At 41.9% G+C, this 7,858-nt stretch overlaps 1 pseudogene; it reads left to right on the top strand.

Annotated features, from left to right (window-relative positions):
• Positions 1-5,898: 5,898 nt before the first annotated feature.
• LOC118842794 lies at positions 5,899-6,703 on the top strand (annotated as a pseudogene).
• The last annotated feature ends 1,155 nt before the right edge of the window (positions 6,704-7,858 follow it).

Genomic DNA, 7,858 nt, shown 5'->3' with positions numbered 1-7,858 from the left:
GTTTGGATGCTTGGCAGTTCAGCTTGAGAAGGACATCAGCATCCAGTATCTTATCCTACCAGATGAACTTCAGAATCCTCCCAAGATAATTCAGCATAAGCCTTAATAAATGTTTGTTTACTGACTGGCTTTTACAGATTTCTATTTTTTAGCCATTTTGCTGACTCTTCTCTTTTGACCTTGTGATACAGTGCAAGAACCTGTGAACTTGTACTTGAGTCACAGGTTGAATCTTGGCTCTTCCACTTCTTGTCTGTGTCTCCATGAACAAGTCACCTCAACTCTATGGGCTGGTTCCCTCTTCTGCAAAAAAAGAGAAGACGTCATAGTAAGAATTCCCACACGTTACTTAGGGATTGGTTATCAAACAGTATCAATAAACTGGCATTCTATGTCTTTATTTTTTTTTCTAATCTCATTGCCAAATACAATGGTTTATGTGTTAAGGATTTTTAAATCAGTTTTTTTAATCACCTCGAACATTAGGACTTCCCCTGATATTTAGACATATTCCAGCTAACTTTTTTTTCTTGTTCCTACTCCTACCTGTCCCTTACAGAACCAGGAAAACATTGTACAGAGTAATAGCAACATTGTGCAATGATTAACTCTTTATAGACTTGGCTCTTCTCAGAAATCTAAGACAATTTGAAAAGACTCATGGTAGAAAATACTATTTGCATCCAGAAAAAAAAAGAACTATGGAATCTGAATGCATATCAAAGCATACTATTTTCACCTTTTTAATTTTTTTCTTTCTCTTTGTTTTGTTCTGTTTCCTCTTTTAACACATGAGTAATGTGGAAATATGTTTAATATGATTGTATGTGTATAACCTGTATCAGATTGCTTGCCATCCTGGGGAGGCGGGGAGTGAAGGTTGGAGAAAAGAGTTTAAAATTTAAAATATCGTAAAAGTAAATGTTCAAAAGTTTCTTTACATGTAATTGGAAAAAAATGAAATACCATTAAAAAAGAAAGAAACAAATACTTATTTTAGCATTTAAAATATGTTATGCACCCTTGTCCGTTTATTCCTTCACCTTAAAAATATGTATAAGCTATCTAATGATAATTTTGTATATTTTATTGCATTTTAATGTTTATAACATAAGATTCATAACTTCTTCACAAGTTCCACTAGGCAGGTTATGCAGATGCATTATTCTCATTTTTGAGATGAGAAATTTGATGATCAAATAGGTTCATGGTGACGGGGTAGTGAAAACAATTGACTAGAGTTCAAATCCTGACTCTACCACTTGACAGTGTATGGTACAACAGAGGACTAACTTTTCCTTATCCTATCGTCCCATCAGAACAATCAAGCAGGAGCCAATAAATGGTTTCTCATAACCCTTCCATAAGTGGCATACCACTTTCTGTGATCTGAGGTCTTCTTTAGGTCCAACCTTTTATGATTCTATGCTTTGAAGTCTTCCAGCACTTACAGTTTCTGTTTTATCTAAATACTCTTTCCCTTCCAAATTTATCTTTACATGGTTGTAAATTCTGAACACCTTTCAGGCTCTTAAAAAGTGGCATCTCTATTTGATGACCCATACTAGCTCAGACATTCTCTTAATACTTTTGTAAGGTCAGTTCTGACATTCTGTGACATTAATATTGCATTATATGTTGTAAGGTTTCTCTTTCTGCCATTTTATGATTTCATATACCCAAGTTAAAACAAATAAAAGCTACATTGAAATTTGGGGTCTAGGAGAATGAAAAGAACTCTTTATTCGAAAGGGTATGAATTACTCCCTCCTATCTTAGAACAGGCAAGATACTAGGCCTGCACGACATTCCATAGCTACATTGTCAGACACATTCCTATGTCATATGATTTTAATATTTCTCTTTGTTGTAAGACTCACAGAATATGTATATTATTTCCAGAAGGGAATGTGAGGTAAAAATCAAATGCAAAAATAAGATGATAAACAAAACCTTTTTATAAAGTATGAAAAGTAGAATGATGCATTTCCCCTGATGAATGGAGCTACAAACAGCCTGTATTTGTCTGATTAAGGTTCTAATGACATCCTTCCATTTCCTGTGTTCTCCTAGCACCTGAACATAACAGTTTACATAAAGATAAATTTAGCACTCATGGAAAACCTTTGCTATTGTCCCAGTAGGAAGAAAAATGTGAGAAGCCAAGCAACACTGACAAATACTGTGATTGCTAGGTATGATGAGGTGTCCTTGTTAGAAAGAGAAGTGTTTGTTGTATCTTTGCTGAAACTTGCAACTACTTAGTCCCTTGTCTTTTCAGAATCCACTAAGAAGCATGAAGGGACACACTTTAAGACCTTCCATTCCAGCAGCTGCTCAAAGGATGTATTTGAAGGAGACTAATTAAACCTCCAAAGACCTTATTAATTATCATACCTCAGAGCAGAGGAAAAATAGTGGGTAAAATAGAGCTTTTATGAAAGAATTTATTCTGAAAGGCAACATGCTACAATTGAGAAATACCTGGTCTTGGAATCAGATAAATCAACATTCAAGTCTCACCTTTGGCACATGTGTTCTGTCAGGTTGAACAAATAACTTAGTTTCTCATTGCCCCGGGAAATTCTCAATGATGAACTATTGGTATGCTTTGATACAGGAAGTTCTTTCCAGCTACACTATCACAGCAGGAGAGAAGGAAGGAGAGAAAGAAAGAAGGAAGGAAGGAAGGAAACACATGATTTTCATATACTCAGTCTCCTTCCTGTAAATATTCACAAAGACTGATTCAAATGCTAGCAATCACCTCTCTTTCATACACTGAATAGCTCTATTGAATCAGTTTTTCCTCCATTGCCTCACCCAGGGTCCACCTTTGCTGTTGTATTTTATTAACCCGGATAAGAGATTTTTGAAAACTTACCACCCCTTGCAACCAGTAGTCTCCCTGAGGGGAAAAAAAACTGACATTTTTCTCTTTTTATTAACAATAATGAGCACAACACCTTATACATAGCAAGCATTTTCAATCTAGTTATCAACATTCGTAATTTTGGAGTCACTTTTTCAATTTTTCCTATCTCCCTCCTCCTCCACATCCAATTACTTGACAAGCAGTCAGTCAAAAAGTATTTATTATGCATTTACTATTTGTCAGGTTGCGTGATAATCATTGAAGATACAAGTACATAAAAAAAAAGACAATCTTTTTCCTAAGAAGCTTAGATTTTGATGTGGGAAGAAAATACATATAAGGTGAGATGTAAAGGGGTGAGCAAAGGATATTTTAGAATGAAAGTATTGCGACTAAGTCTGGAAAATGAGGAATGGTTAGCATGGGACCTTTCTCCAAAATGGAGGTTCCAGAAAGAACATACCAATGATAGGAGGGGCATGCAAGAGCTGAGGAAGGAGGCAGTTGACACTGGATCAATATGTGCTGAGAACCAGGAATGACCAGTCTGTAGCCTTTCTCGGAGAGAGTGGTCCTAGGAAAGAGTCAAAAGTGTCTACCTCTGCATCTCTTATAGCTTTAGTTTTCTCTCTTAATTATTTGGTCACTCTTCTAGTTCATTCTTTCATGACCTCTAACCTATTCTGTAATAATAGCTTCTTAAATCAAGTTTGCTTAAGCTACATGAGGAAAGGGAGCATGTTTTGAGGAAAATTCACTGGAAACTACCATCCATATATTCAGGGGATTGTGAGACATTAAAACTATAAAATACCTGAAAGAACATCAGAGTAAGTTGCATTCTAGCATGGCTCTCTATTATGTTGGTATCAGGTTATCTACAATGTATCCTTAAAAAAAGTTTTGGGCATGTGTTACATGCATTAAATTCTTCTTTCAGTTTTTAGTAGTGATGTATAGCCATCTATTTAGAGAAGCTTTTCCTGCTAAATGGAAAAAGGGGAACAGAGGAGACAGATCATCTACTGATTTCAAGGAGACTAAATGAGACATGTAATTGCAGTTTTCTGGCCTGAGATGCAGTGCATGACCTTGGCATCTTCAATGTCTAACTAAGCTCTAAGTAACTATTCGAACAAATTATTCTTAGTCACCCATTTCACTGAAGGAAGTCTTCACATGTTTGAGACAGACACCACATTAACTTACCATTAACTTACACTCAACCTGATTTAGCCAGTTTGCCAAGATGTTTTTCTGGGGTGTTTCCACTGTGCATGTTATAGCTTCTTTTAATGCCAATGAAAATTGAGTATCACATAGATACCAAATGTGGGCAAGCAGCCCTGAAAAGGATTCCATGAAACCTTATTCGAGAGGTACTATGTCTCCTTGAACATTCCATAAACCCCATCACATTGATAGTTCATATTCTTTCCAGCTCTCACCTTATTTATACAAGACCCTCCAAAATTGTCTCCCTTTTTCCATTCTCTCCCCTTCCCAGTTTGTATTCTAGAATATTAGCAAAGTAACATGAACAAGTCCCTGGTCTAACCATAAAATAGATCTAGCAAAGGAACTTCAACGTGCCCCTACCACCTCAAGAATAAAACACATTCTTCTCTGTAGTGAATGTAAAAGTCTTTGTAATTTTTCCCCAACTTATCTCTTTAAATTAATTTCAGATTTTTCCACATCCCATAACATACAATCCAGAAAACTGGTTGAGTCACTGCTTGCCTTGTAAAAAAATTACTTTTCCTTCCTCTGAATTTGACATATACTGGACTACATTTTGAATGTTTGTTCTTTCTTGCTTTTACTTCTGACAATCCCTAGATTCTTTCAGAGCTCATATCAGATGTCACCTTCAACATCTCAACTCTCCTGATCTCTTCAGCTGGTAATGCTTCCCTAATAAACTTTACATTTATAGTTTATACATTATTCATTTATTCACTTATTTTTCTATCCATTCATTTATTATTTACCTATTTATCCATGTTTATCTATTTGATCCTTCATTTGCATATTTTCTTATGTGTATTTGAATCCCCTATTATGTCTCCCCTTTCTGGAAATTGTAAACTCCTTGAAGTCAGGGGTTATTTCAATTTTGTCTATCTCTAGTGGATATCTGACATATACAAAGCATTGAAAAAATATGCTTATTCAATTAAATTAAGTTGAATTCCAGTTCTAAATCTTTGTTTTCTTTAACAAAATCTATTTCAGTGACTCCTTTTCCATTGTTCCAGACACTCAAGCAATAAATTGTGGATTTATTTATATTTTCTCTTTCAAGAACTAAAAGAAGCAGGATGGTGTAATAAAAAGAACATTATACTAGGAGTTTGAAAATTTGAGTTTGAGTCTTCAGCAGGATGTGGCATACAATATAAGTCTGAGAAAATATGAACATGAGGATTTATATAAGTGCTGAAGCTTTCCCCAGCATTGAGACCTTGGGTCTGTTATGTTCTCTTTATGGTCTTTGTTTTCTGTTCTATTGATCTAGCCTGTTTTAGAATTCTTTGACTCCCCCTCCCCTTCCCTCCCCTCCCCGCTCCTCTCCTCTCCTCTCCTCTCCTCTCCTCTGCCTCTTCCCATCCTCTCCCTCTCCCTCTCCCTGTCCCTCTCCCTCTCCCTCTCCTTCTCCCCTCTACTAGCTTCTCCGAGCTCTCAGCCTTTTCCCTTCCCTGCTGTCTCTTAATCTCAGTCTCTCTTTGGTGAGCGCCCTCCAGCCCTGGTCCATGGCCAGCCCTCCCTGGCAGGCCACTGCCTTCCTGGAAAGATTGATCATATTAGGAAAGTCCAACCATGTGGACACCCCAGGAGCCTGGGATTCAGAGCAGCCCCAGGGTTTCAGAGAAACTGAAACTGGACTCTAGGGTTGGAGTGGCCACCAGAGATTTAAAGGCTTTGCTTCCTGAAGCTGAGCTGGGGACTTGGAGGCTGCAGATGGCAAGAGGGCACCCTGTGTCTCTCATTCACTTGGCCTTCCCATCAGGAACCAGGCCATGCACCTGTGCAGTGGGGCACCCCCCTCCAAGGAAGGGAAACTTCTTCTGGTGACCGATCCCAGGGATGTGGACAGACAGCTGTAGCGGAGACAGAAGAACTGGGTGGCAGCCCAGTGGAGCCAGCAGAAGCATATGGATAAGGTGGATGAGCTGCACCAGGAACACGAGTGGCTGGAGATAGACAACCAAGTCTTCCAGAAGGAGATCTGGTCACTGCAGGTGGAGGTGAAGCTCTGGCTCCAGGCCTTGGAGGAGCATCAGCGGGTCTACCTACTGCATGTGGTTCCTGCCTCTACCCAGACTCCTCCTGACTGCTGGAGCCAGACTGAGCCAGCTGCCCAGACTCCCCCCGCCCAATAGCATGCCCCTTTTATGGCGCAGACCTTTCCCACACCTCTACAGGAACCTGCCTCCCCTTCTGCTCAGCCTCCTCCTCCACCTTCTCCAGTGCAGGCCCTGGATCCTCCCAGCCTGTCCTCAGCTCACTCCCTCTCCTCCCCTCTGACACCTTTCTTGGTCACCTCACCTCCAGCAGTGTCTCCCTCTGGGTCTGCCTTGACTCAGACCCATGGGACTTCCAGTCTCCTGGCCTCTTCCCCTTGTCTCAGCCCTCACCTCCCAGCTCCCCCACAGCAGGCTGTTTGTTTGCTGCCCCTGGGGGCCAGAAACTTCAGAGAAGGCAAGACAGAAGATGTGTTGGATGGTCCTTCAGCCACCCCTCATCCACAGGGGAGTGGGCAGGGTTGGGCCTGGATCCTGTCCTCCATCCATTTTTAACCCAACCTCTGTTCTCTTTTCCTGACAAGTTACACTAAGGCCTTGGCCTCTGAGGCTGTATCATCCCAGCCCCAGCTCTCACTAGCCACTTCCCTTCCCCTGTTCCGGTTCCTTCATTGGCACAACCTTGAACCAGAGATGGGCAAAGCTGCCCGAGCCTGAGGAAGGCTAGTGTCATCAGTTCCCTCTCTGGGGGCTTGGCCAGTCCACCCTGGGACAGAAGATAAGGGAAACCCGCCTCTTCTGCATGGGACATCCCCTCCTTGGCTCTGGGACCAGAATGCCTATGGCCTTGGGGCTTCAGCGGACCCTGCTGCCTGTGGGCCTGGCAGCAATTAGGGGTGGGCTGGGGAGGTCCAAGGATGTTTGTCAGATGTTTATCCCACCGTACTTCTGGCTTCAAAGGCCTAGGAGAACCTGTTAGTGGCAGGATGGGCCTCCAATATGCATTTGACTGATGGTTGCCCACATCTGGCCGAATCCCTAGAGGCAAGGGCTTGTTTCAGAGTCTGCTAATGGACACTCTCAGCCCCGCTGGCTGTCTACCAAAGCATCCTAGCTTTTCCTGCCCCTCACTCTGTCACCGCAGGAAAGCCTTCCTCTTCTGGACCTCAGTTTCTCCAAGTGTAGTTTGGCCCAGCAGCCATCTATGGGCCATCCTGGGATTCTCTGAATCTCCTCACTGCCCCTAACTCTGCCTTCTGATGCCTGACAAGGAGGAAGCACGTTGGGAAGTGGTGGCAGTGGGAAGGCCAGGGAGCCGGCTGGATATAGAGGCAGGAGGCGCTCTTGGAGGCACTCTCAGGAGGCCCAGGGTCTCTTCCCTCTGTCTCTCAGTCCTGCTTTTCTGCTTTCTAGTCAGTCAACAAGCACCTACTGCATGCCAAGTACAGTGCTAAGTGCACGGCATGCCAAGAAAGGAGAAAACAGTCCCTGCCTCCAGGGAGCTTCTAGTCTAAGGGGGAGAACACAAACAACTGTGTACCAATAAGACATTTAGAGATCAGACTGGAGATAATCAGCCCAGCAAGGGCATTAGAATTAAGAGGGCTTGGGAAAGGCTTCGGTAGAAGGTGGGGTTTTAGCTGGGCCTTCCAGGGAGCCAGAGAGGTCAGTGGTTGAAGCAGAGGAGGGATAGTGTTCCAGGAGTGGGGGCAGCTAGGGAGAAATTCAGAACTGA

Source organism: Trichosurus vulpecula, chromosome 3 (genome assembly GCF_011100635.1).
Source record: "Trichosurus vulpecula isolate mTriVul1 chromosome 3, mTriVul1.pri, whole genome shotgun sequence".
Taxonomy (NCBI): domain Eukaryota; kingdom Metazoa; phylum Chordata; class Mammalia; order Diprotodontia; family Phalangeridae; genus Trichosurus; species Trichosurus vulpecula.
Note: the sequence above shows the minus strand (reverse complement) of the source record. Positions and strands in the feature narration are given on the sequence as shown.